The 25,799-nt window shown below is 48.1% G+C and overlaps 1 protein-coding gene across 2 annotated transcripts in view; it reads right to left on the bottom strand.

Moving 5' to 3' along the window:
• Positions 1-25,799, bottom strand: part of PRKD1 (protein kinase D1) — a 310,871-nt gene that overhangs the window by 75,917 nt on the left and 209,155 nt on the right. The window lies entirely within an intron of this gene.

The following is a 25,799-nucleotide window of genomic DNA, read 5'->3' as shown; positions in this document are numbered from 1 at the left end:
AGAATGAGTATTATCTGTTTTCTAGAGAAGGCATAAAGAATGATTAGTGCATTAAAACTTTGCCATAAATTAGCAAAGGATTCAACCAAATTTCAAGAAATTTTTCTAAGCACTATTTTATATGAGTGCATCATTATGTGAAGATAGACACAAGCTAAGATACATTGCGTGGGAGCATTGTAGCTGCAAGTCATTATCAAACACGGAAAATGAAAGTGGATCAAGAAGGGCCACTGATTCAGACCATTTCTTAACAGGAAGCATATTACCATTTGCCCAGTTGTTATAACCTTATTCCCAGATTTGGACCTTAGCGTCCAAAATATGGGGGTTAGCATGAAAAATCTCCAAGCTTAGTCACCAGCTTGGACCTGGTACCTGCTGCCACCACCCAAAAAATTAGAGTGTTTTGGGGCACTCTGGTCCCACTGAAAAACCTTCCCTGGGACCCCAAGACCCAAATCCCTTGAGTCTCACAACAAAGGGAAATAATCCTGTTTCCCTTCCCCCCTCCAGGTGCTCCTGGAGAGATACACAGACACAAGCTCTGTGAAACTACACAGAGTGATTCCCCCTCTCCGTTCCCAATCCTGGAACAAAAGCACTTTCCTCTTCACCCAGAGGAAATGCCAAATCAGGCTAGCAATCCAACACACAGCTCTCCCCTTGATTTCTTCCTCCCACCAATTCCCTGGTGAGTACAGACTTAATTTCCCTGAAGTAAAGAAAAACTCCAACAGGTCTTAAAAGAAAACTTTATAAAAAAAAAAAAGAAAAAAATACAAATGTTCTCTCTGTATTAAGATGATACAACACAGGGTCAATTGCTTAAAAGAATATTGAATAAACAGCCTTATTCAAAAAGAATACAAATCAAAGTACTTCAGCACTTATATTCATGCAAATACCAAAGAAAAGAAACCATAGAACTTACTATCTGATCTCTTTGTCCTTACACTTAGAAACAGAAGACTAGAAAGTAGAAAGTACTTCTCCAAAACTCGGAGGAAACAGGCAGACAGACAAAAGACTCAGAGACACACTTCCCTCCACCCAAAGTTGAAAAAATCCAGTTTCCTGATTGGTTCTCTGGTCAGGTGTTTCAGGTGAAAGAGACATTAACCCTTAGCTATCTGTTTATGACACGCCCCCCAAATTGCAGACAGTGGGGAAGCTCACTGGCGGCAATTTCCTTCTAGAACTTGAAAATAAACAGATCAATACAACACATGCACCTTTACATATACTACTAAGTATATAACTAACAGACTTTTACATGTTAAGAACACTTTTTAACTACTGGATTCTGGGAAACTCTCACGGGAGAGTGCATCAGCAACTTTGTTAGAAGCTCCTGTGATGTGTTGAATTTCAAAATCAAAATCTTGGAGAGCTAAACTCCAACGAAGAAGTTTCTTGTTGTTCCCCTTGGCAGTATGAAGCCACTTTAGTGCAGCATGGTCAGTTTGTAGTTTGAACCGCCGTCCCCAAACATATGGGCGTAGCTTTTCCAGGGCGTACACAATGGCATAGCATTCCTTTTCACTGACTGACCAGTGACTTTCCCTTTCAGACAGTTTTTTGCTGAGAAACACGACAGGATGGAAGTTGTGATCTGTTGCTTCCTGCATGAGTACTGCTCCTATACCACGCTCAGATGCATCTGTGGTTACTAGGAATGGTTTGTCAAAATCCGGGGCCCTGAGTACAGGGTCACACATGAGCGTTGCCTTAAGCTGGGTAAAGGCTTTTTGACACTCATTAGTCCACTTAACGGCATTTGGCTGGGTCTTTTTGGTTAGGTCGGTCAATGGGGCAGCGATTTGGCTGTAGTGTGGTACAAATCGCCTGTAGTATCCGGCCAAGCCTAAGAAGGATTGGACCTGTTTCTTTGACCTTGGGACAGGCCACTTTTGGATAGCATCCACTTTGGCCTGTAGGGGGTTTATGGTTCCTCGACCCACCTGGTGCCCCAGGTAAGTCACTCTGTTTTGGCCTATTTGACACTTTTTGGCCTTAACAGTTAGTCCTGCCTGCCTGATGCGCTCAAAGACCTTTTCCAGGTGGAGTAGGTGTTCGGGCCAGGAGTCTGAAAAAATGGCCACATCATCGAGGTAGGCAACTGCAAATTCTCCCAGTCCAGCTAGTAGACCGTCTACCAGCCTCTGGAAGGTGGCGGGTGCATTTCGAAGGCCGAAAGGAAGGACATTGAATTCATACACCCCCGTATGGGTGACGAATGCTGACCTCTCCTTGGCAGGTTCATCTAGCGGTACTTGCCAGTACCCCTTGGTTAAGTCTATGGTAGAGATGAACTGGGCACGTCCCAACTTTTCCAATAGCTCATCAGTACGTGGCATTGGATAGTTGTCCGGACGAGTTACAGCATTTAGCTTACGGTAGTCCACGCAGAAGCGTATTTCCCCATCTGGTTTGGGTACCAGAACCACTGGAGATGCCCATGCACTGGTAGATGGGCGGATTATACCCATCTGTAGCATGTTCTGGATCTCCCGTTCTATAGCAGCTTGGGCATGAGGAGACACCCGGTAGGGTGGGGTTCTGATTGGGTGAGCATTACCTGTATCAATGGAGTGGTATGCCCGTTCAGTCCGTCCTGGGGTGGCTGAGAACAATGGGGCGAAGCTAGTGCACAGCTCCTTGATTTGTTGCCGCTGCAGACGTTCCAGGGTGGTTGAGAGGTTCACCTCTTCCACGCCACCGTCTTTTTTTCCGTCATAGTAGACACCGTCAGGCCACTCAGCATCATCTCCCTGGACTGTAAACTGACAAACCTGTAAGTCTCTGGAATAGAAAGGCTTGAGAGAATTAACATGGTACACTTTAGGCTTTAGTGAGGAATTGGGAAAGGCTATGAGGTAGTTTACAGCTCCCAGGCGCTCTTGGACCGTGAATGGCCCTTCCCATGATGCTTCCATCTTATGGGCCTGTTGCGCCTTCAAGACCATAACCTGGTCTCCTACCTTGAAGGAACGTTCTCTGGCATGTCTGTCATACCAGGCCTTTTGCTCTTCTTGAGCATCCTTTAGGTTTTCTTTAGCAAGGGCTAAAGAGTGTCGGAGGGTGCTTTGTAGGTTGCTTACAAAGTCCAGAATGTTAGTTCCTGGAGAAGGCGTAAACCCCTCCCATTGCTGCTTCACCAACTGTAATGGCCCCTTAACCTCGTGACCATACACAAGTTCAAATGGTGAAAACCCTAAACTGGGATGTGGTACCGCCCTGTAGGCAAATAGCAACTGCTGCAACACTAGGTCCCAATTATTGGAGAATTCGTTGATGAATTTTCTTATCATGGCCCCCAAAGTTCCATTGAACCTTTCCACCAGGCCATTGGTTTGATGGTGGTACGGGGTGGCAACCAAGTGATTCACCCCATGAGTTTCCCACAGTTTTTCCATGGTCCCTGCCAGGAAATTAGACCCCGAATCTGTAAGGATGTCAGAGGGCCAACCTACCCTGGCAAAGATGTCTGTTAGGGCCAGGCACACAGTGTTAGCCCTGGTGTTGCCTAGAGCTACTGCTTCTGGCCATCGGGTAGCAAAGTCCACTAAAGTCAGTACGTACTGCTTTCCTCTGGGCGTCTTTTTTGGGAAAGGGCCCAGAATATCCACAGCTACTCGCTGAAATGGGACCTCAATTATGGGGAGTGGCTGGAGAGGGGCCTTGACCTGGTCTTGAGGCTTACCCACTCTTTGGCATACCTCACAAGACCGGACATACTTGGCAACATCCTTGCCCATCCCCTCCCAGTGGAAGGACTTCCCCAACCGGTCCTTGGTTCTGTTCACCCCAGCATGGCCACTGGGATGATCATGGGCTAAGCTTAAGAGCTTCTCCCGGTACTTAGTTGGAACCACCAACTGTTTTTGCGGCTGCCATTCTTCCCGGTGTCCACCAGAAAGAATTTCCTTGTATAAAAGTCCTTGGTCTATAACAAACCGGGATCGATTAGAAGAGCTGAGAGGCGGTGGGGTGCTCCGTGCCGCCGCCCACGCATTCTGAAGGCTGTCATCTGCTTCCTGCTCAGCCTGGAACTGTTCCCTTGAGGCTGGGGTCACCAGTTCTTCCTCAGACTGTGGACTTGGGCTTGGTCCCTCTGGAAGCGATGTAGGTGATGGGGTTGTTTCCGTTGCTGGTGAACCGCTCTCCGCTGGTGCACCTGAGGGTATTTCAGGCTCTGGCTGAGCCTTTTGGGTATGGCTGTCTGTTGCTTCTGCCAGTTCTGGCTCGCTGGCGCCCTCGGGCGTTGAGTTTGAAGATGTGGTTGCACTTGCTGGTGCTGGTTGCTGTTCCAGTTCCGGGCCTGGGACTGGAGATGCTGTGGCTGTTTCAGTGGTAGGCATGGAATCCGGGTCCACTACCTCTGTCTGGGTCTCTGGTAACACAGACGGGGCGTCTGTGGACGGCTCAGGAACAGGAATGGGTCTGGAAGCTTGCCTGGTTTGGCTACGGGTAACCATTCCCACTCTCTTGGCCCGCTTCACTTGGTTGGCCAAGTCTTCCCCCAGTAGCATGGGGATAGGATAATTGTCATATACTGCAAAAGTCCACATTCCTGACCAGCCTTTGTACTGGACAGGCAGTTGAGCTGTAGGCAAGTCTACAGCTTGTGACATGAAGGGGTAAATGGTAACTTTGGCCTTTGGGTTGATGAATTTGGGGTCAACGAAGGATTGGTGGATAGCTGACACTTGTGCCCCCGTGTCTCTCCACGCAGTAACCTTCTTTCCGCCCACTCTCAAATTTTCCCTTCGCTCCAAGGGTATTTGAGAGGCATCTGGGCCTGGGGATCTTTGGGGTGATGGTGGTGTAATGAATTGCACTCGCATGGTGTTCTTGGGACAGTTGGCCTTGATATGTCCCAGTTCATTACACTTAAAGCATCTTCCATCTGATGGGTCACTGGGCCGAGGTGAGTTACTGGAGACTGGTGAGGTTGAAGAGTAGGGTATCTGTGGCTTTACTTGGGTGGTATGTAGGGTCTTTGGCTGTCCTCGGTTGTAGGGTTTATGGTCTGTGTGCCCCCTGGGGTAATCGTTCCCCTTGACAGTAGCTTTTTTGCTTTCTGCCAGTTCCATCCATTTGGCTCCAATCTCCCCCGCCTCAGCGATAGTTTTGGGATTTCTATCTTGTATGTACCGTGTGATGTCTTCAGGAACACCATCCAAGAACTGCTCCATTTGTATGAGGAGGTTCACTTCTTCCAAGGTTTGAATGTTGTTTCCTGTTAACCAGGCCTCATAGTTTTTTGCAATGTAGTAGGCGTGTTTGGGAAATGACACCTCTGGTTTCCATTTTTGGGTTCTGAAGCGCCGACGGGCATGATCTGGGGTTATCCCCATCCTGTATCTGGCCTTGGTTTGAAAAAGTTTATAGTCATTCATTTGTGGCTTGGGCATTTCAGCTGCCACCTCTGCTAAAGCTCCACTGAGGTGTGGCCTTAATTCTACCATGTACTGGTCTTCGGGGATGCTGTACCCAAGACAGGCTCTTTCAAAATTTTCCAAGAAGGCCTCGGTGTCATCACCTGCCTTGTAGGTGGGAAATTTTCTGTGCTGTGGAGCAATAATTGGCGCCGGGTTGTTAGGGGTGGCTGGCACATGCAGCCCAGCTTTTGCCATCTCCAGTTCATGTTTTCTCTGTTTTTCCTTCTCTTCATTCTCTTTTTCCATTTGTTTTTGTTGTTTTTCCATTTCTTTTTGGTGCTTTTCCATTTCTCGGCGGTGGGCTGCCTCATCTTCTGCTTGTTTCCTTCGGTAGGCCACCTCTTCTTCTTCTAGTTTTCTTTTGTGTGCTGCCTCTTGGGCTGCCTGTTCTCTTTGGAAGGCTGCCAGTTTGATGCTTTCTTCCTTTTCTTTTATCTCCATCTCTTTTTGTTTTATTTCCAGTTGTCGCCGGTGTTCAGCTTCTTTTAAATGGTCTTCGGCCTCCATTTTTGTCCTAGTAGACATGGTTCCTGTTTTCTGGTGTTGGGGTGCCCTCCGGTGTTTATCTTCTGAACTGCAGGCTCTCTGTTGCCTCCTGAAGTCTGCCTAGCAACAGTGCTTTTTTCCTTTTCTCTCTCTAGCTAATGTTCAATTAAGGGAAACCAGAAAAACCACTTTATTTGCATGCATATAAGTGCTGCTACTTGCCTCCTAATGGGAGGGCTATTGCATGACAAAAGACCCTTAACAGTCTTCTCGCTTAATATGCAAACCACAACTGCTAGAGAGAGCAGAAAAAAAAAAAAAATTCTCTCTGGTTCCCTTTTAAAACCAAACTGTTTCTCTCTGCTAAAAAGCCCTTAGCAGAGAAAAGAAAAATATAATATTCCTACTGGCTTCTGGATTCTGTCTATATCCCAACCTACTGCCACCATGTTATAACCTTATTCCCAGATTTGGACCTTAGCATCCAAAATATGGGGGTTAGCATGAAAAATCTCCAAGCTTAGTCACCAGCTTGGACCTGGTACCTGCTGCCACCACCCAAAAAATTAGAGTGTTTTGGGGCACTCTGGTCCCACTGAAAAACCTTCCCTGGGACCCCAAGACCCAAATCCCTTGAGTCTCACAACAAAGGGAAATAATCCTGTTTCCCTTCCCCCCTCCAGGTGCTCCTGGAGAGATACACAGACACAAGCTCTGTGAAACTACACAGAGTGATTCCCCCTCTCCGTTCCCAATCCTGGAACAAAAGCACTTTCCTCTTCACCCAGAGGAAATGCCAAATCAGGCTAGCAATCCAACACACAGCTCTCCCCTTGATTTCTTCCTCCCACCAATTCCCTGGTGAGTACAGACTTAATTTCCCTGAAGTAAAGAAAAACTCCAACAGGTCTTAAAAGAAAACTTTATAAAAAAAAAAAAAGAAAAAAATACAAATGTTCTCTCTGTATTAAGATGATACAACACAGGGTCAATTGCTTAAAAGAATATTGAATAAACAGCCTTATTCAAAAAGAATACAAATCAAAGTACTTCAGCACTTATATTCATGCAAATACCAAAGAAAAGAAACCATAGAACTTACTATCTGATCTCTTTGTCCTTACACTTAGAAACAGAAGACTAGAAAGTAGAAAGTACTTCTCCAAAACTCGGAGGAAACAGGCAGACAGACAAAAGACTCAGAGACACACTTCCCTCCACCCAAAGTTGAAAAAATCCAGTTTCCTGATTGGTTCTCTGGTCAGGTGTTTCAGGTGAAAGAGACATTAACCCTTAGCTATCTGTTTATGACACCAGTCAAATGCTAAAAAAACAAAAACAGTTACTAACCTTTCCATAACTGTTGTTCTTTGAGATGTAGGTGTGAGTGCGCCCTGCCTAGTGCTGATATGTCTGTGACAAGGACAGCGATGGATGGGGCCATGAGAATGGAATGACTGTGCAAACCACCAGCAGGTCCAGCCACCAACCAAGGGAGATGAGACCCGGGGGGAGGAACCATGAGGATCGTGTTCAGATGGTGGGGTTTTGATGAGTACACCAAAGCTAGCCATGCCTGGAGAGGTCTGAGTCGAAGTTTTGCCTACTGAACTACCTAAGTACACGAGGTCATTTGACCCAACAGCCTCAGGCAACTCCATGTCATTATAATCAGGCATTCCTTGAGGTGTTCTATAAGCATCATGATTGCCTGAATCTGCCCTTCCAAGAGAAAGGCTCTGGCTTGGTCGGAGTTGAGCACCACTTCAGTGAACTCTATCCTCTGTACCAGGGAAAGGATAGATTTCTGCTTATTCATTAGTAGGCCTAGATCCCAGAAGCTTGACTGGATGAGATGTATGCTGGACTCCACCTGAGCCCTAGTCCAGCCTCTGACCAGTCAGTCGTCAAAGAAAGGGTAAACCTGAACCCCTTGCCTCCTTAGGAAGACTGCTACAACCACTATGCACTTTGTATACACGCATGGTGCTGCCAATAGGCAGAACAGGAGAACTGCAAAGTGTTAGTGCATGTGATTCACAACAAACTTGAGGAATCTTCTGTCCTGCTGAAATATCAAAATGTGAAAATAAGTGTCTCTTAAATCAAGGCTGATGTACCAGTCCCCTCGATCTAGGAAGGGGATGATGGAATACAATGAGACCATGTGGAACATTAGCTTCTTGAGGTAACTGTTGAGCTGCCACAGGTCCAGGATAGATCTGAAACCTCCCTTGGCTTTCAGGATTAGAAAATAATGGGAGCAGAACCCTCAACTCCTTAAATTCTGTGGAACCTCTTCCAAGGCTCTGCACGTCTTGGGTTTAGGGTGACCAGATGTCCTGATTTTATAGGGACAGTCCTGATTTTTGGGTCTTTTTCTTATATAGGCTCCTATTACTCCCCCCCCACTGCCATCCCAATTTTTTACACTTGCTGTCTGGTCACCCTACTAGGGCTAGAAGGTGCTCATGAGAAGGGTTCCTGAAGAGAGATGGGGAGGAGGATGGAATGGGCAGAAGAGAATTGAATTGGAGGGTATATCCCACTTCTATTGTGCTTAGTACCCAAGGGTCTGTAATAATACAGGCCCATGCCCGAAGGAAGTGGAACAAGTGGTCCACAAACAAAGTTCAGGTTGGATCCAAAGTCTTTGTGGCTGCTATGCTGTCCCCATGAGTCCCATCAAAAGACCTGCTTAGAGTGCCTGGAATGTCTTGGGGAAGCAGGCATTGATGACAAGAGGACTGGGGTGGAGGTCTCTGCCTGAAGTCTCTGCTTCTCTTCCTCCGAGAGTCCTCCTGGGATGGTGGAGGGAAGAACCAGAAGGAAGGCTGGGGCATAAAATGCTTTCTCATAGATGCTAGGGTGTGTACGATCAGGGACTTCAGAGTAGCCCTGGAATCTTAGAGGCCATAGAGCTTAGAGTCTGTCTGTTCTGAAAAGAGCAAAGTGCCCTTAAAGACAAGATCCTGGAGAGTCTGTTGGACCTCATGTGGGAGGCCAGAGGATTGGAACCAGGAACTTCTACGGATAAACCACTGCGGAGGCCATGAACCTAGCTTCTGAATCTGCAGCTTCCAGGATCCTTTGTAGGGAAGCCCTTGCTACAGACTTCCCCTCCTCCACCAAAGCGGAGAACTCGCGTCTGGCCTCTTGGGGCATCAAGTCCTTAAACGTTAACAAGGAGTCCAAAATATTAAGTCATAACCTGCTTGGTAGTTCACAAAACTGAGCTGCAAATCCCAAGTTGAATAGTCCTTTCTCCAAACAGGTCTAGCTTCTTAGAGTCTTTTTCTTTAGGGGTCACTCATGGTAACTCCTGTCACTTTCGTTCATTGGCAGCTGAGACCACCAAGGATACTGGGAGTGGGTGAGTATGTAAAAATTCATATCCCTTAGCTAGGACAAAAATCTTCTTTTTGGCCTTTTTGGCTGTGGGAGGTAGGGATGCTGGGGTTTGCCATAGGGCTTTTATTGGGTCCCTGATGGCCTTGTTGAAGGGAAGGGCTCCTCTTGACAGGCCCACTGTGGCCAAGATGTCCAACAAAGAGTGGGAGGATTCCTTAACCACCTCCATCTAGATGCTCAGGTTTTGGGCCACTTTCTTAAGAAAAGTGTTATTGTTGTCATGAGAGAGTGCAATGTCAGCTCCTGCCAGAGGCCTTGTCAGGAGAAGAAGAGGAGGAATCCTGCACCAGCAGGGAGTACTGGTCTTTGCCTTCAGCAGCGGCTGAGTCACATGGTGTTGGCTCCTGGTAATCAGTACTAGTCTGGTACTGGAGTCTGGATCTGGGTCTGCTCGAAGGGGCTGCAGTACTCTTCCCTCAGAGACCACTGGGTAGGAGAGTCTCGATCGAGAACCCTGTGTAGGGGAAAACGCCATTGAGTTCCAGAAGGACCACTGTACAGGCACCTGCCATTGTCCAGGAGGCCAAGCAACTGACAGAATGCCCGGCCCCAGTCCATAGCAGAGAAGTACCAACTTGCTTGCCGGGGACTGTTGCTGCGGGAGATATAGGATTCCAATGATGAGGAATCTCTGTCTAGAGAACAGAGAGCAGCAGTTCCCACTTGTGCTGGTGACCAGTTCCAAGGCAGGGAAGACCAGGACAGGCCATCATGACCAGTTCCCCCTTAGACGGTACCGAGGGCCTCAGTACCGAGCTATAGCTAGTAGTCACATGTTTTTTTCTGCCCTCTGACACCGACACCATTGGCTCTTGTACCACTGGCAATGCCAGCACCGACAGCAGGAGCAGATCTCTAGCTGCAGCAAAAGTCTCCAGTGTGGATGGTACCGCTGAAGTGTTGGTGCTGTGCTGCCCCTCCAGTGCTGACAGATTGATCAGTGCCAGGCTCAACGGCACCTCCAATGTGGCTGGAGTGAATGGCACTGCCTGAGTTGCTGGAGCTGTGGAATGGCCCTGTACAGGTCGCACTCTGCTGCAGTCTCCATTCTAGGAGTCGGGGAACATCTTCTTCTGTTTCTTCCTCAGCACCGGAGATGGTGAATGGTGCCAAGGTTCTTGGATGGTGACAGAAGCACCAGGCCTCGGCACCAGTACCAAAGGAAACTCCGCTAAAACAGAGAAACTAAGTCTAAGAATGCAAAAGAAAAGTTAGCTAACTATGAATAAAACTATGTGCAACAACGTAGGCAACAAAGACTGCTGAGGAAGATTTGTAAGAACAAGGACAGAGAAGTTCCAGCTACTGTCCTGGGTGGCAAGAAGGAACTGAGGGAGCTTGGAAACAACAATGCCCTATACAACACTGCTATGGACGTGCGACACCAGCAGGCACCAGAGCCAACCCGATGGATATCACTGAGGGAAAAATTTCCGGTGGCTGTACTCGGAGCACACACACAACTAAATTGGAATGGAGATGTGCAATCACTCAAGAATAGGAAGTTTCACAGAAAGATCAAAAATTAGCCTCATAATTTCAAATCTTCTTGGGAAAGGTGCAACAATTCCAACTGTTGGAACAACTACGATAGTTAGAATAATCATTTTGGGATTGGCTTAACTATGGAATAGGCACCTATAGTATAAAAAGACATTTTGGTTCATGATCATCAGCGTTTAGATGTTTAATTTGAATCAAAGATTTGTTTGGCCTCATTACAAGAGTGGAAGTGAAACTGACAATCTGAAGGATTGGGAAGAGGCTGTAATGAGTACTACCAGGAAATAAGCCAGGGCTTTATAGAAAAGACAATATATTCCTGGAGGTGTGAACAAAATGGTGAATTTATATTTTAATCATACAGCTAAAGCTACAAAAAGTCTTTTAAAGCTGCATGTGAGTGCTGACCACAGCACTAATCTTGTGAATAGTTTAATTGATCAGATATTGCATTCAAAAATACAATGGGGAGGGGCATTACATAAAACAGATAGACAAGATATGACAAACCTTAAAGCCTCAGTTTAGGACAGGACTTAAACATATGCTTAAATCAACCCTGGTTCAGAACAGCACTTAAGCATGTGCTTAAATTCCATGAATGTGAACAGGATTGAGCACATGCTTAGATGCTGTCCTGCACAGGAATATTTTTGGGAACTGGGGCCTAAGTAATAAAACATCACATGATGCCACATTAATTTTTTATGGTTCAATCCAAATAAAGTCTTGAGACCCAACCACTGCTGGGCCCATTCCTGTTCCTTTCACATTAATGGAGAGAGGACTGAAATACCAATCAAGGGGAGGTTTTACACTAGCTATAGAGCTGATTATAATAAAGGCCAGCAGCAGTGAAGTTAGTTCTGTCTCTGTATGAGGTTGCACCACTTAGGAAAAATATTTCTAAGAATTTCTACAGAGAAACAGTATTAGCTCAGTCTAATCACACCAGTTTTTAGACTTGGGAATTTGTATCACAGATCTTCATCATATCAAATCAAAAATGGGATCAAATGACTCACTATTATGGAATTAAACAAATCCTTTTCCACTTTACTCAACCCAAAATCCTAGAAATGTACTCCAGTCAAAAAACCTTTATCAGTGGTGTGTCATTTATTTTGTAGGGAGTTTTCAATTTCAGATTTTCCTAATAGACTATGTAAAAAAATTACTTAATATTCCAGGTATAATAATTCCATCCTTCAGTCCATCCATCCAGACAGTCCAATAGGTTAGGACATCTTGATTCATAATTAAAATAGTTTTGAATTATTTAACATGGGCTGAAGACAAACAATATACATTTATTTAGATGCATTTCAGCCCACCAAGGTTTAGATCACCCAAGAAAAACAACTGCAGGGAGTTATTGCTCTAGGGTTTTTCAAAATAAAGTGATCAATTCTATTGTTAAGTCAATGTTGGCCTTGGGATATCAAACAAAAATCATCAAAATAGATTTTACATTATTTAGGAGGCTCCTTCAAAAGTTTACTTTGGCTTGGACTGAACATGAATTGGCATATACAAATCCAAAGTAAAGAACTGATCCTGAGATGCATTCCATGATGGCAACTCCCTTAAACTTTAGTGTGAGTTATATACTGTGGGATTAAGCCCTGAGACTTCAAAATGTATTTAAAATGTATTTTTTTTCACTTTTCTTGGACCTATTGTACATGGTACAAACATAACATAGGCACTAATACTTAAATTCTTAATTTTATAATAGAGTCATATTTTAGAAATAGACACACTGCATACTTTAGGTTCTAAATTCAACTATTTTAGGGAAACAGGCTCTGTGTTAATAGGAATAATATTTAAATGTTTGTGTTGCCTGAAACATTCAGTTAAATCTACACCTGGTTTGAAGGCCAGTGAGATATTACATTGGTCAAAGTAAATTTTCCTTCTGTGTCATCGGCCAGAATAAATAAGTAAATCAAAACTAATTTATATTGTCTATTAGGTTTGTACCTTAAACTGTTACATAATCTAGTTGCCATATTCCAGTGGTTATTTCTGTAGATGTGGTATAGGCAGTTGGAAATGCAACAGCATTGTTGTTAACATATTAATAATCAAATTATTTATTAAATGGAGAATTATGAATACCAAACTTGACTTAGGCTCCAGTTCAGCAAATCATTTAAGCATGTGCTAGAGTCCATCCCTATTCATCATAATACATAAGCTAATGCTTAATTTAAAGCATATCCTTAAGTCCAACTGGAGTCAATGGGACTTGAGCATGTATCTAAAGTTAAACACACGCTTAAGTGCTTTGTTGAGCAGGAATGGATTGCTGAATTGCAGGGCTTAGTGAGAAATTATTGTCTGGGCTCATTTGTGAATGATATTTTAGACAACAGATACAATGCAGAAAAAGCACAGCACAGACTTTGAACAATACAATAACTTTTATTTATCATAGAATCATAGAATATTAGGGTTGGAAGAGACCTCAGGAGGTCATCTAGTCCAATCCCCTGTTCAAAGCAGGACCAACACCAACTAAATCATCCCAGCCAAGGCTTTGTCAAGCTGGGCCTTAAAAACCTCTAAGGATGGAGATTCCAGCACCTCCCTAGGTAACCCATTCTAGTGCTTCACAAATCTCCTAGTGAAACAGTGTTTCCTAATATCCAACCTAGACTTCCCACACTGCAACTTGAGACCATTGCTCCTTGTTCTGTCAGCTGCCACCACTGAGAACAGCCTAACTCTATCCTCTTTGGAACCTCCATTCAGGTAGTTGAAGGCTGCTATCAAATCTCCCCTCACTCTTCTCTTCTGCAAACTAAATAACCCAAGTTCCCTCAGCTGCTCTCTCCAATTTATCCATATTCCTTCTGTAGAGAGGGGGACCAAAACTGAACACAATACCCCAGATGTGGCCTCACCTGTGCCAAACAGAGGTGAATAATCACTTCCTTCGATCTGCTGGCAACAGGGGCAGCTCTATGTTTTTTGCCGCCTCAAGCATGGCAGTCGGTGCCCTTCAGCAGCACGCCTGCAGGCAGTCCGCTGGTGACGCGGATTCGGTGGCATTTCTGCGGGTGATCTGCCAGTCCCGCGCCTTTGGCATACCCACCACCGAAGCTGCGGGACTGGCAGATTTCCCGAAGGCATGCCACCGAAGGCTGCCTGACTGCCACGCTCACAGCGACCAGCATTCCGCCCCAGGCACCCGCTTGCTGTGCTGGTGCCTGGAGCTGCCCCTGGTTTGCAACGCTCTTACTAATACAGCCCAATATGCTGTTGGCTTTCTTAGTTCGATAAGTTAACGAAAGAAAAAAATAATTTTTAGTTATACCCAAAATTAGCTATTGATTTAAAAAAAAATTGAAGATTGTGACTGAAGTGAATCTGAAATTTAGTTTTTCTATAAGCAGTTTTGCTACTGCTGCATTCAGTTCCAGCTGCAATGGATAAACTGATGAAATGTTTTGATTGCTCCATGTCATCCTCTCATTTTGTTTTTGTTCGTCAGTATTATCCTTGCTTTCTCCCAGGCTGACTCAAGTGGTAAAGAAAGAATTGACATCCATTCTACTAAAGCAGTAATTGATCCAGCTGGGGTCCCTGCAGATTAATTGACAGGTCATCATGGCTCATGCACTCAGCATAAGAATTGAGCTTTCTACCATTTACATAGCGATGGCCTACTCTATTTCTTGTTTAATTCAGACTGCAAGCAGAATATTAAATAGAATAATTTTATCTGTAACAAAGTTAAATGCAAAACATTATGCTAATGCAACATTAAGTGTTCATCATTCAAACAAAAATAGTCAGGAAAAACAAAAATGTAAGCAGCAGTGAACTTGGTCTTGCTGCAGGCCTGCAGTATTTTCTAATCACCCAGTTCTCTAGTGAAGAGACATTTATTATTCTGCAAGCTAGTTTCAGTAGGGTTTAATCATGATCCAAGATCATGTTTTATGATGATCTCATTTTCCAGTGAAGACAAGCCCAAAAGGAGCAGGATTTTACTAGGTTCTTTCTTAAATTATAATAACTGTTCAAAAATGATTTTTCACTTGTTTGTAACTTTTAAAATTTTTATTATATACACTTGCAGACACACACACGTAGCAAAGGCTTAACATGGACTATTTACATTCAAAGTTTCAACTTTCAGATTCCTCATTGTGTGCCTGAATGTAAAAATAAAAGCTGGCTGGCGGTCAGAACAGAAAAAATATATTTAGGCTGACTGCCTCAATGCCTAAATACCTTTAAAAATATGAATCATTAACTCATGGTTAAGGATACGATTTAGTCACAGATTTAATGAATTCTGTGACTTTACAGAACATCCATGACTTTTTTGGCTTCAGCTGTTAGTGGCTGCAGTCAGGGCTAGAGTCAGGGCTGTGTGCTCCCCGCCACCTCCTGGGCCATGCCCCTCCTCCCCCCCCTATGGCTGTGCCAGGGCTGGGCTGCCTCCAATGGTTGTGGCTGCCAGTTCCCCCCTCCATAGAGCTCCAGCTGTCATTCCGCCCCTCCCTAACTTATTTTTTAGTAAAAGTCACAGACAGGCAACAGGCTTCCATGAATTTTTGTTTATTGCCCACAACTTGTCCGTGACTTTTACTAAAAGTAACCAGGACAAAATCTTAACCTTGCTCATAGTAGTAAATGCTATGCTTGGTAATGTTGCAGGATTCAGTTCATAATAGGCTATTATATAATTCATAACTCATTTGTTGCCATCTATTCAAGCATCTCTAAGAAATTCTAAGCCATACTAAAACATGGACATTATAACAAGAAGAACTTTGGGAAAGATTCATTGATCCAGCCATAATGATTAATTAATTTACACTTTTCTTTCATTGTAGCAAAGCAGAGGGAGACATTTTGTTCTTCACCAGGGCCAGCTCCAGGCACCAGCCCAGCAAGCAGCTGCTTGGGGCGGCCAATGGTGAGGGGCGGCACGTCTGGGTCTTCGGCGGCGGGTCCCTCGGTCCCTCTCAGAGCGAAGGACCAGCTGCTGAATTGCTGCCGAAGACTGAAGCGGCAGCGGTAGAGCTGCAGATCGCAATTCACAGCTTTTTTTTTTCTCTTTTCTCTTTTCTTTTTGCTGCTTGGGGCAGCAAAAACCCAGGAGCCTGCCCTGTTCTTCATTTATATGACATTTTGACAACCAGTGGAAGGCAAGTCCTCAGTTTGTATAAATTGTCAGAACTCTGTTTACACTAGCTGAGGATCTGACTCTGGATTTCTGAGCTGGAATAGGGCTTATAACTAAGCTTAACTTTAACGTTTGGGGTCCAATCATTTCATTCAATGGAAATTGTGACTTCCCTGGAAATTAAACGTACACAGCTGACAGAATGACTGGGCCACTCCTTTGTTCTCTGAATGGAAAAGGAGAATTGATTTATACCAAATTTGTTTCTTTAAAGTTAATTTGTCCTGGTCCCTACTTAAATTCATTTATTAGCAACATGTACCATTTTAATACAACTAAATCTATACTGAGATAAGGAAACTCAGATGGGGAAAACCTCTGTCTGCTATGTATTCTGGACATTTATGTAAACACATGTGAACTATGCAAATTTTGGTTACAAGGAAATCCCATAATGAAATTAATATCCTTATTAATCCACCACAGCTTTATGCCACTGAGGAATAAGCAATAAAATCTAGATGGTTAAATAATTCAAAAATATTTGCTCAATATATACATACATTTTTAATTTCTGAGAGGAAAAAGATTAATATTAATAAGTAGCCAATATACATGACCCATCTTTAACTTCTGTATTTCTGAAGTTCAATTTTAATATGCTTCTGTTAATTTTAGAGTGATTAGACAGTTTTAAAAATACAACCTATAAAGCAGAACAGACTTTGCATTCATTTGAAATCCAAACACAACATCCTTTCATTATGAATTTACCTGTTTTATACTCAAGGGAAAAATCAGCCCTAGCTTAGCTTATACATTCAGTCTCTGCTAATCATAAAATTGCACTTCAGAGACAATCATTTAGCACAGGAAAAAAGACGGTTACTCACCTTTGTAACTGTTGTTCTTCGAGATGTGTTGCTCACATCCATTCCAGTTAGGTGTGCGCGCCGCGCGTGCACGTTCGTCGGAAACTTTTTTACCCTAGCAACTCCAGTGGGCCGGCAGGTCGCCCCCTAGAGTGGCGCCGCCATGGCGCTCTATATATACCCCTGCCGGCCCGCCCGCTCCTCAGTTCCTTCTTGCCGGCTACTCCGACAGTGGGGAAGGAGGGCGGGTGTGGAATGGATGTGAGCAACACATCTCGAAGAACAACAGTTACAAAGGTGAGTAACCGTCTTTTCTTCTTCGAGTGATTGCTCACATCCATTCCAGTTAGGTGACTCCCAAGCCATACCTAGGCGGTGGGGTCGGAGTGAGAAGTCGCGGCACGGAGCACTGCAGTTCCGAAGGCCGCATCCTCCCTCGACTGCTGGACCAGGGCGTAGTGGGAAGCAAAGGTGTGGACCGATGACCAGGTCGCTGCCCGACAGATTTCCTGGATGGGCACACGGGCTAGGAAAGCCAGCGATGACGCCTGCGCCCTGGTAGAATGCGCAGTCACACGGCCCGCAGGGACATGGGCCAAGTCATAACAAGTCCTGATACAGGACGTAACCCAAGAGGATATCCTCTGGGAGGAGATAGGAAGACCTTTCATACGATCTGCTACCGCCACGAAAAGCTGGGGGGATTTTCGGAAGGGCTTAGTCCTGTCTATGTAGAACGCGAGAGCCCTACGGACATCCAGCGAGTGGAGCTGCTGCTCCCTGCCTGAGGAGTGAGGTTTTGGGAAAAAAACCGGAAGGAAAATCTCTTGGTTGACATGGAAGGCTGAGACCACCTTGGGCAGAAAAGCAGGGTGTGGTCTCAGCTGCACCTTGTCCTTGTGGAAGACCGTATATGGGGGGTCTACCACAAGAGCTCGGAGCTCCGACACCCGTCTAGCTGAGGTGACAGCCACTAGAAAGGCAGTTTTCCAAGAGAGGTAGAGCAGGGAGCAAGTAGCTAACGGCTCAAAGGGGGGCCCCATGAGTCGGGACAACACCAGGTTAAGATCCCAGGTGGGAGCAGGGGGACAGACGTTAGGGAATAAACGTTCCAGCCCTTTAAGGAATCTCGACACCGTCGGGTGAGAAAAGACGGAGCGACCGTCCGCACCCGGGTGAAAGGTGGAGATAGCAGCTAGGTGGACTCGCAACGACGATAAGGCCAGACCTTGCCCTTTGAGGGACAAAACGTAGTCTAATATTTCGGAAACCGAAACTTCCATAGGGCGGAGATTTCTCTCTACGCACCAACAGGAGAAGCGCTTCCATTTCGCTGAATACGTGGCTCTTGTGGACGGTTTCCTGCTGCTCAAGAGCACCTCTCTCACAGGCGTGGAGCATCGCAGCTCTGGGCCAGTCAGCCACGCAGGAGCCACGCCGCTAGGTGCAGCGACTGCAGGTCTGGGTGACAAAGGGTCCCGTGGTCCTGGGTAATCAGGTCCGGATGAAGGGGCAGGGGAACTGGGTCGGCTATGGCCAAGTCCAGCAGCATGGTGTACCAGTGCTGCCTGGGCCACGCCGGGGCTACCATGATCACGAGCGCCTTGTCCCTGCGCACCTTCAGGAGGACCTTGTGGACTAGAGGGAACGGGGGAAATGCATAGTACAGGTGGGTCGACCACCGGATGAGGAAGGCGTCCCCTATCGACCCCGGTTCCCTGCCCTGAAAGGAGCAGAATGCTGGGCACTTCCTGTTCCCCCTGGACGCAAAGAGGTCCACCCGGGGATAACCCCACCTCCGGAAAATGGAGAGAGCGACATCCGGGCGAAGGGACCACTCGTGCGACAGGAAGGATCTGCTCAGTCGATCTGCCAGAGTGTTCCGTACTCCAGGGAGGAAGGAAGCCCTGAGGTGAACGGAGTGGGCTACGCAAAAGTCCCAGAGACGTATCGCCTCGTGGCACAGGGAGGAGGACCTGGTGCCGCCCTGCTTGTTGATATAGTACATCGTCGTCGTGTTGTCCGTAAACACGGCGACACAACGACCCTGAAGCTGATGACAAAACGCTTGACAAGCAAGGCGGACCGCTCTCAACTCCCGTATGTTGATGTGGAGCCCCACCTCCTCCTGGGACCACAGGCCCTGTGTCCGCAGGGTCCCCAGGTGGGCCCCCCAGCCCAGATCTGAGGCATCCGTTGTCAGGGATACCGATGGCTGAGAGGGGTGAAAGGGAAGACCCGCACATAACACGGACTGGTCCAACCACCAGCCGAGAGAGTCCAAGACCTTCTGGGGGATTGTGACTAACATGTCTAAAGGTTGCCTTTGCGGCCTGTAACGGCTGATAAGCCACAGCTGGAGAGGCCTCATGTGGAGCCGAGCGTAGCCGGTCACAAAAGTGCACGCTGCCATGTGGCCTAACAGGGTTAGACATGTCCTTACTGACGTCAACGGGGCTGACCGCAAACGCTGAACGATCGCCGCCATGGTCTGGAACCGTTGCAGAGGCAGCGAGGCCCTGCCCATCGTGGCGTCCAAGACCGCCCCGATAAATTCCACCTTTTGCGTGGGCCTCAGAGTGGATTTGTCTGTGTTTATCAAGAGGCCCAGACTTGCAAATACGGCGGTGATCAGGCGGACATGGCTGCTGACCTGCTGCTCCGACGTGCCCCGAATCAACCAGTCGTCCAGATAAGGGAACACGTGGACACGGTTGCGTCGAAGATGCGCCACGACAACTGCCATGCATTTTGTAAACACCCTTGGGGCCGTGGACAGGCCGAAAGGGAGGACTGCAAACTGATAATGAAGAGCCCCCACAACGAAGCGGAGAAAGCGTCTGTGGCGCGGCCAAATGGCAATATGAAAATACGCGTCCTGCATGTCGAGGGCGGCGTACCAGTCTCCCGAATCCAGGGATGGAATAATGGTCCCCAGGGATACCATGCGGAACTTCAACTTCACGAGGTATTTGTTGAGTTCTCGCAGGTCGAGGATAGGCCTGAGGCCCCCCTTGGCCTTGGGGATCAGAAAGTAGCGGGAATAAAACCCCTTGCCTTTCTCGTTTTCCGGAACCGCCTCTATGGCTCCTTTGCTGAGGAGCGTCTGCACCTCCTGTCGAAGGAATTGCTCGTGAGAGGGGTCCCTGAAGAGGGACGAGGAAGGAGGGCGGGAAGGAGGAAACGAAACAAACTGCAGGCGGTATCCCGTCTGCACCAGGTTTAAGACCCAGCGGTCCGATGTTATTTGGGACCACGCCGGGAGGAAAAACGAAAGGCGGTTTGAAAACGGGGGGAAAGGATCCATAGGGGAAACTGCTACAGCGCCCTCGGGCGCACCTTCAAAATGAAGGCTTAGGACCAGGCGGGGGTTTCGAGGAGCCTAGGTTCTGCCCCCCTTGGTTCCCAGACTGCCTGCGCCTGCCGTTCCTGCCGCGGCGCCTGTAAGGGTCCTGCCGCTGGCGGAACTGGGAAAACGGCCTACGGTACGGCTGCTGCTGTGGCCTAAAGGGTCTACGCTGCGTCACGGGGGTGTGCATCCCGAGGGACCGCGCAATGACCCGGTTGTCCTTCAGACTCTTGAGTCTGGGGTCTGTCTTTTCCGAAAACAGGCCCTGGCCTTCGAAAGGAAGGTCCTGTATCGTGTGCTGGAGCTCTGGCGGAAGGCCGGAAACCTGCAGCCAGGAGATGCGACGCATCGTAACTCCCGACGCGAGGGTACGGGCAGCCGAGTCCGCAGCGTCCAAGGATGCTTGTAAGGCCGTGCGCGCGACCTTTTTGCCCTCGTCCAGGATGGCCGTAAACTCCTGGCGAGCATCCTGTGGCAGCAGCTCTTTAAATTTGTCCACTGCCACCCAGGAGTTAAAAGCGTACCTGCTCAGCAGGGCCTGCTGATTAGAGACCCTGAGCTGCAGGGCCCCAGCCGAATATACCTTACGGCCAAGGAGGTCCATCCGCCTGGCCTCTCTGGATTTGGGGGCCGGAGCCTCCTGGCCGTGACGCTCCCTATCGTTCACCGACTGCACCACCAGTGAACCGGGAGTCGGGTGAACGTGCAAGTATTCATACCCCTTGGAAGGGGCCATGTACTTTCTCTCGACTCCTTTCGCTGTCGGAGGGATGGAGGCCGGGGACTGCCAGATAGTATTGGCATTGGCCTGAATGGTCCGTACAAAGGGCAGGGCGACCCTGGTGGGAGCATCCGAAGAGAGGATGGTAACAATCGGGTCCTCTATTTCCGAGACCTCCTCTGCCTGCAGACTCAGGTTTTGGGCCAACCGCCTGAGGAGGTCCTGGTGCGCCCTGAGATCCAGCGGGGGGGGACTGTTGGAGGAGGTACCCGCCACCGCCTCATCTGGGGAGGAGGATGAGGAGACCCCAGGCACGATAGTGTCCAACTGAGGGTCTTCCTCAGCCCTCGCCTCTACCTCCGGAGCCACAGCGGAGTCCTGCTGTTTGGACCCTTCGTCCCCTTCCGGGGAGGGAGGGGGGCGAGACAAAGAGGCTTCAGGGGCCCTACGCTCCGCAGTCGCCGGCCTAGCAGGGAGCTGCTGGGGGCCCTGGGCCTGATGGTACGCCCAGGGTGTCCAGAATCCCCACTGTGGGGGGCCTTGGTCCTGCAGCGGCGGATCAGCAAACAGCGCCGCCTGCCGGTCGGTGCCCAGCGCATAGCCGCTGTCCGTCTGGGAGGACACGGACGGCTGCCTGGAGGGCCACGGCGGGGCCGACCCTGGATGGTACGGGTCTGCGCGGGCCGGCACGGAGGATCGTCTCGGTGCCGGGGACCGGTGCCGGGAGTCGTATCGGTGCCGGGATCGGGACCGGGACCTGGATCTGTCACGGTGCCGGGATCCTGATCGGTACCGGGTGTCGCTTCGGTAGCGGGACCTGCCACCGGCTCGGTGCCGGGAGGTCGACCGGGACCTACCACCGGCTCGGCGCCGGGAGGTCGACCGAGACCGGGACCTGCCACCATCTCGGTGCCGGGAGGTCGACCGGGACCTACCACCGGCTCGGCGCCGGGAGGTCGACCGAGACCGGGACCTGCCACCAGCTCGGTGCCGGGAGGTCGACCGGTGCGGCGAGTAGCGATGGGACCTGCTCCTGGAGTCGCGGTGCCGGTGACGCCGACTGGAGCTTGACCGCGACCGTCTGGAGGTCGACCGTTGCCGCGAGTGCGACCGGTGCCGCTGAGGGGAGCGGTGCCGGGACTGCGAGCGGCGTCGGGATCTGGAGCGCCCAAGACGTCGGGACCTAGATGGCGAAGGACTGTCTCTGGGCGGCGCCGACATCATGGGCTTGCCCCTGGACACGACCCGCACCGGAGGTACCGGGGGTGGCAGCCGAGTGGGCTCCGTCAGGGCAATAAGGTCCCGAGCCGAGGCGAAGGTCTCCGGTGTTGATGGGACCACTATCTCAACCCCAGATCTCATGGGGGAGCTCGGCGGCACCGGACTCAACGGACCCGCCGGGCCCGGAGTCAACGGTGCTGACGGTGCCGGCGGTGCCGCGGCCGATGTCGAGGCCGGGCGCTCAAGCCGGGTCTGCCTGGCCGGAGTAGCAGACTTCGACGGCCTAGGCTGTGATTCCGGTGCCGGAGAAGGTCGGTGCCGAGGAGTCTTCTCGGTGCCGGAGCGATCCGGTGCCGGTGCCGAGACCACGGTCCGCGAAGTCGACGGGTCAAGTGCCGCCTCCATTAGGAGAGTTCGGAGCCTCTGATCTCTCTCCTTTTTTGTCCTCGGCTTGAAAGCCTTACAGATGCGGCACTTGTCAGACCTGTGCGATTCCCCGAGGCACTTCAGGCACGCTTCGTGGGGATCGCTGGTGGGCATGGGCTTCTTGCAGGCCGCACACTGCTTGAAGCCCGGCGAAACAGGCATGAGCCTGGCGCCGGGTGCCGGGAAGGGCTAAGCCCCCGGCCAAGAACTATTTAACAACTATTGACTAAACTACTTACTTAACAACACTAATTAACAACTATATAGAACTAGAGATAAGCGATTGAAAACTAGGAGAGCTAGGGACGTGGAGGACAGCTATGCCGCGCTCCACAGTTCCAACGACCGACACGGCGGTAAGAAGGAACTGAGGAGCGGGCGGGCCGGCAGGGGTATATATAGAGCGCCATGGCGGCGCCACTCTAGGGGGCGACCTGCCGGCCCACTGGAGTTGCTAGGGTAAAAAAGTTTCCGACGAACGTGCACGCGCGGCGCGCACACCTAACTGGAATGGATGTGAGCAATCACTCGAAGAAGAACAAAGTGAATACTGTAATTAAAGTTCATGTAAGATATGGATCCAAAATGGACATTGACTAGTCATATTGAAGAATTCAAATGATTGATAGTAAAGCAATAGCTTATAATATCTTACTCTATTATAATCAGTCGATTTGGATTAAAATCATATGGTAGACAAATTCACTAAACACAATGCCGCCATTACATTTATTTCTTGTTTTTCTCTGATTTACTATATTCACAGTCCATTGGAGAATATTGGAACTGTTGTGCCCAGGCTGAAAAGCATCTCCATTTGGCTTGACAGCAAGTTCTAGTAGACTCTTTTCTATTGTGGTTAAGGATCACCTGAATGGAGGCCAAACATGAGCATTCTATTTCCGACACCCACCCAAAAACCAGGCCATCAGATGAAGTGAGCCTGAACTGGGATGCTTGGTCTTCCCTCCATCTTGGGTTAGGAGATCTGAGAAAGGCAAATCCTGACTGGTGGATGGGCATATATTATTAGAATTTCCATGAACTAGAACTGCCTGGGTCAACAGGGAGCAAGGAGAATGATGTTGGCTCTGTCATGACTTATCCTCTCTATGACCTGTGGAAGCAGGGGAAGGGAAGGAAAGGCATATCTGAGGACGTCTGTCCAAGACATCAGCAGAGCACTGCCATGGGAGTCTCAACCCATGGCTGCTTTGGATCAATATAGGGGGAGATTTCTATTCATTTGGGATGCAAAGAGGTCCCAGAGCAGAGTATCCCATTGTGACCACAGTGGTGGGAACAATCACCCTGGAGTTGATATGGTCCTTGCTTGGTCAATAGATTGAGTGGAGCCAAGCCTGCAGGCACTGTAAGTGGAGACATGTAGGCGCATGTGGCCTAAGAGTGAAGGGCACTGTGCACTGTGGTTCATGGTCTGTGAGTGATGTGTGAAATCAGGATGCTCAGTGCATGAAATCTTTCTGAGAGGAGGAATTCTCTTGTAGAAATCTAGTCCAGCCTCATCCCTATATAGTTGATTGACCTTGTAGGTAACAAAACAGATTTTTCTTTGTTTATGCAAAAACCTAGGGTTGTTAAAAGTTGTATGAGAATCTTCATTGTTGACCTGACTCAGTCAGTGACTGGCTCCTGCTGCATGGACACTGCCCTATTAACTCCCTCATGTCTACCCCCACAGGCTTTCCTACTGTCCCTGTCATCTACTCTGTGCAGGCGCTCACCGCTATTCCTTTCCAACACATGGATGATGCTGGTGAAGCTCTGGTTGGTCTGGTTCAGGTACTGGAGCAGTAGCTGGCCCCAAGGCAGCAGAGAAGAGAAGCCACTCTGGCTGCCCCCTGCTCGTCCCTTCATCATGACAGAGAGACAGGGGCGTGCAAATCTCAGTGAGTAGCATTGCAACCTGGTGCACAGGATTGCAGTGCCAGTCAGGTTGGGTTTTAGGCATGTGCCTAGGTTGCCTATGCCTTAATGTGTCCTGGCCTGGAACCATGATACAGGAAAGCATCTCTATTCAGGAGAGCACTGGAAGAAATGATTACATCCCATTGACTTCAGTGTGACTTAATCATGTGCTTAAGTGCTTTCCTGAACTGAGGCTTTAGAGTCCAAGACTAATGTTGATGTGTAATTTACAGATCCATGTGTAAAAACAATAAATATCCAGATAATTCATGAGTTCATAGACAGCATAAACAATGAGGAGTCCTTGTGGCACCTTAGAGACTAACACATTTATTTGGGCATAAGCTAGCCCATGAAAGCTTATACCCAAATAAATGTGTTAGTCTCTAAGGTGCCACAAGGACTCCTCATTGTTTTTGCTGATACAGACTAACACGGCTACCCCTCTGAAACCATAGACAGCATAGTTTTTCTTTTAGTGTCAGTCCCTATGTGAAAATAAGGAGGGGTCCTTGTGGCATCTTAGAGACTAACACATTTATTTGGGCATAAGGTTTCATGGGCTATAACCCACTTCATCAGATGCATGGAATGGAAAATACAGTAGGCAGGTATAAATACACAGCACATGAAAAGATGAGAGTTGCCTTACCAAGTGAGGGTTCGTGCTAATGAGGCCAATTCAATTAGTGTGGATGTCACCCATTTTCAACAGTTGACAAGAAGTGGTGAATATCAACAGAGGGAAAATTACTTTTTGTAGTGACCCAAAAGAAGGCTAAGGGGAAATATGATTGCTCTCTATAAATATATCACAGAGATAAATACCAGGGAGGGAGTGGAATTATTTAAGCTCAGTACCAATGTGGACACAAAAACAAATGGATATAAACTGGCCATCAGGAAGTTTAGAATTGAAATTAGATGACAGTTTCTAATCATCAGAGGAGTGAAGTTCTGGAACAGCCTTCCAAAGGGAGCAGTGGAGGCAAAAGACATATCTGACTTCAAGACTAAGCTTGATAAATTTATGGAAGGGATGGTATGATAGCCTTATTTTGGCAACTAATTGATTTTTGACTATTAGCAGTAAATATGCCCAATGGCCTGTGATGGGACACTAGATAGGGTGGGATCTGAGTACTACAGATAATTCTTTCTTGCGTATCTGGCTGCTGAGTCTTGCCCACATGCTCAGGATTTAGCTGATCACCATATTTGGGGTCGATAAGGAATTTTCCTCCAGGGTAGATTGGCAGAGGCCCTGGGGGTTTTTCACCTTCAT

This window comes from Gopherus evgoodei, chromosome 4 (assembly GCF_007399415.2).
Source record: "Gopherus evgoodei ecotype Sinaloan lineage chromosome 4, rGopEvg1_v1.p, whole genome shotgun sequence".
NCBI classification, from domain to species: domain Eukaryota; kingdom Metazoa; phylum Chordata; order Testudines; family Testudinidae; genus Gopherus; species Gopherus evgoodei.
Note: the sequence above shows the minus strand (reverse complement) of the source record. Positions and strands in the feature narration are given on the sequence as shown.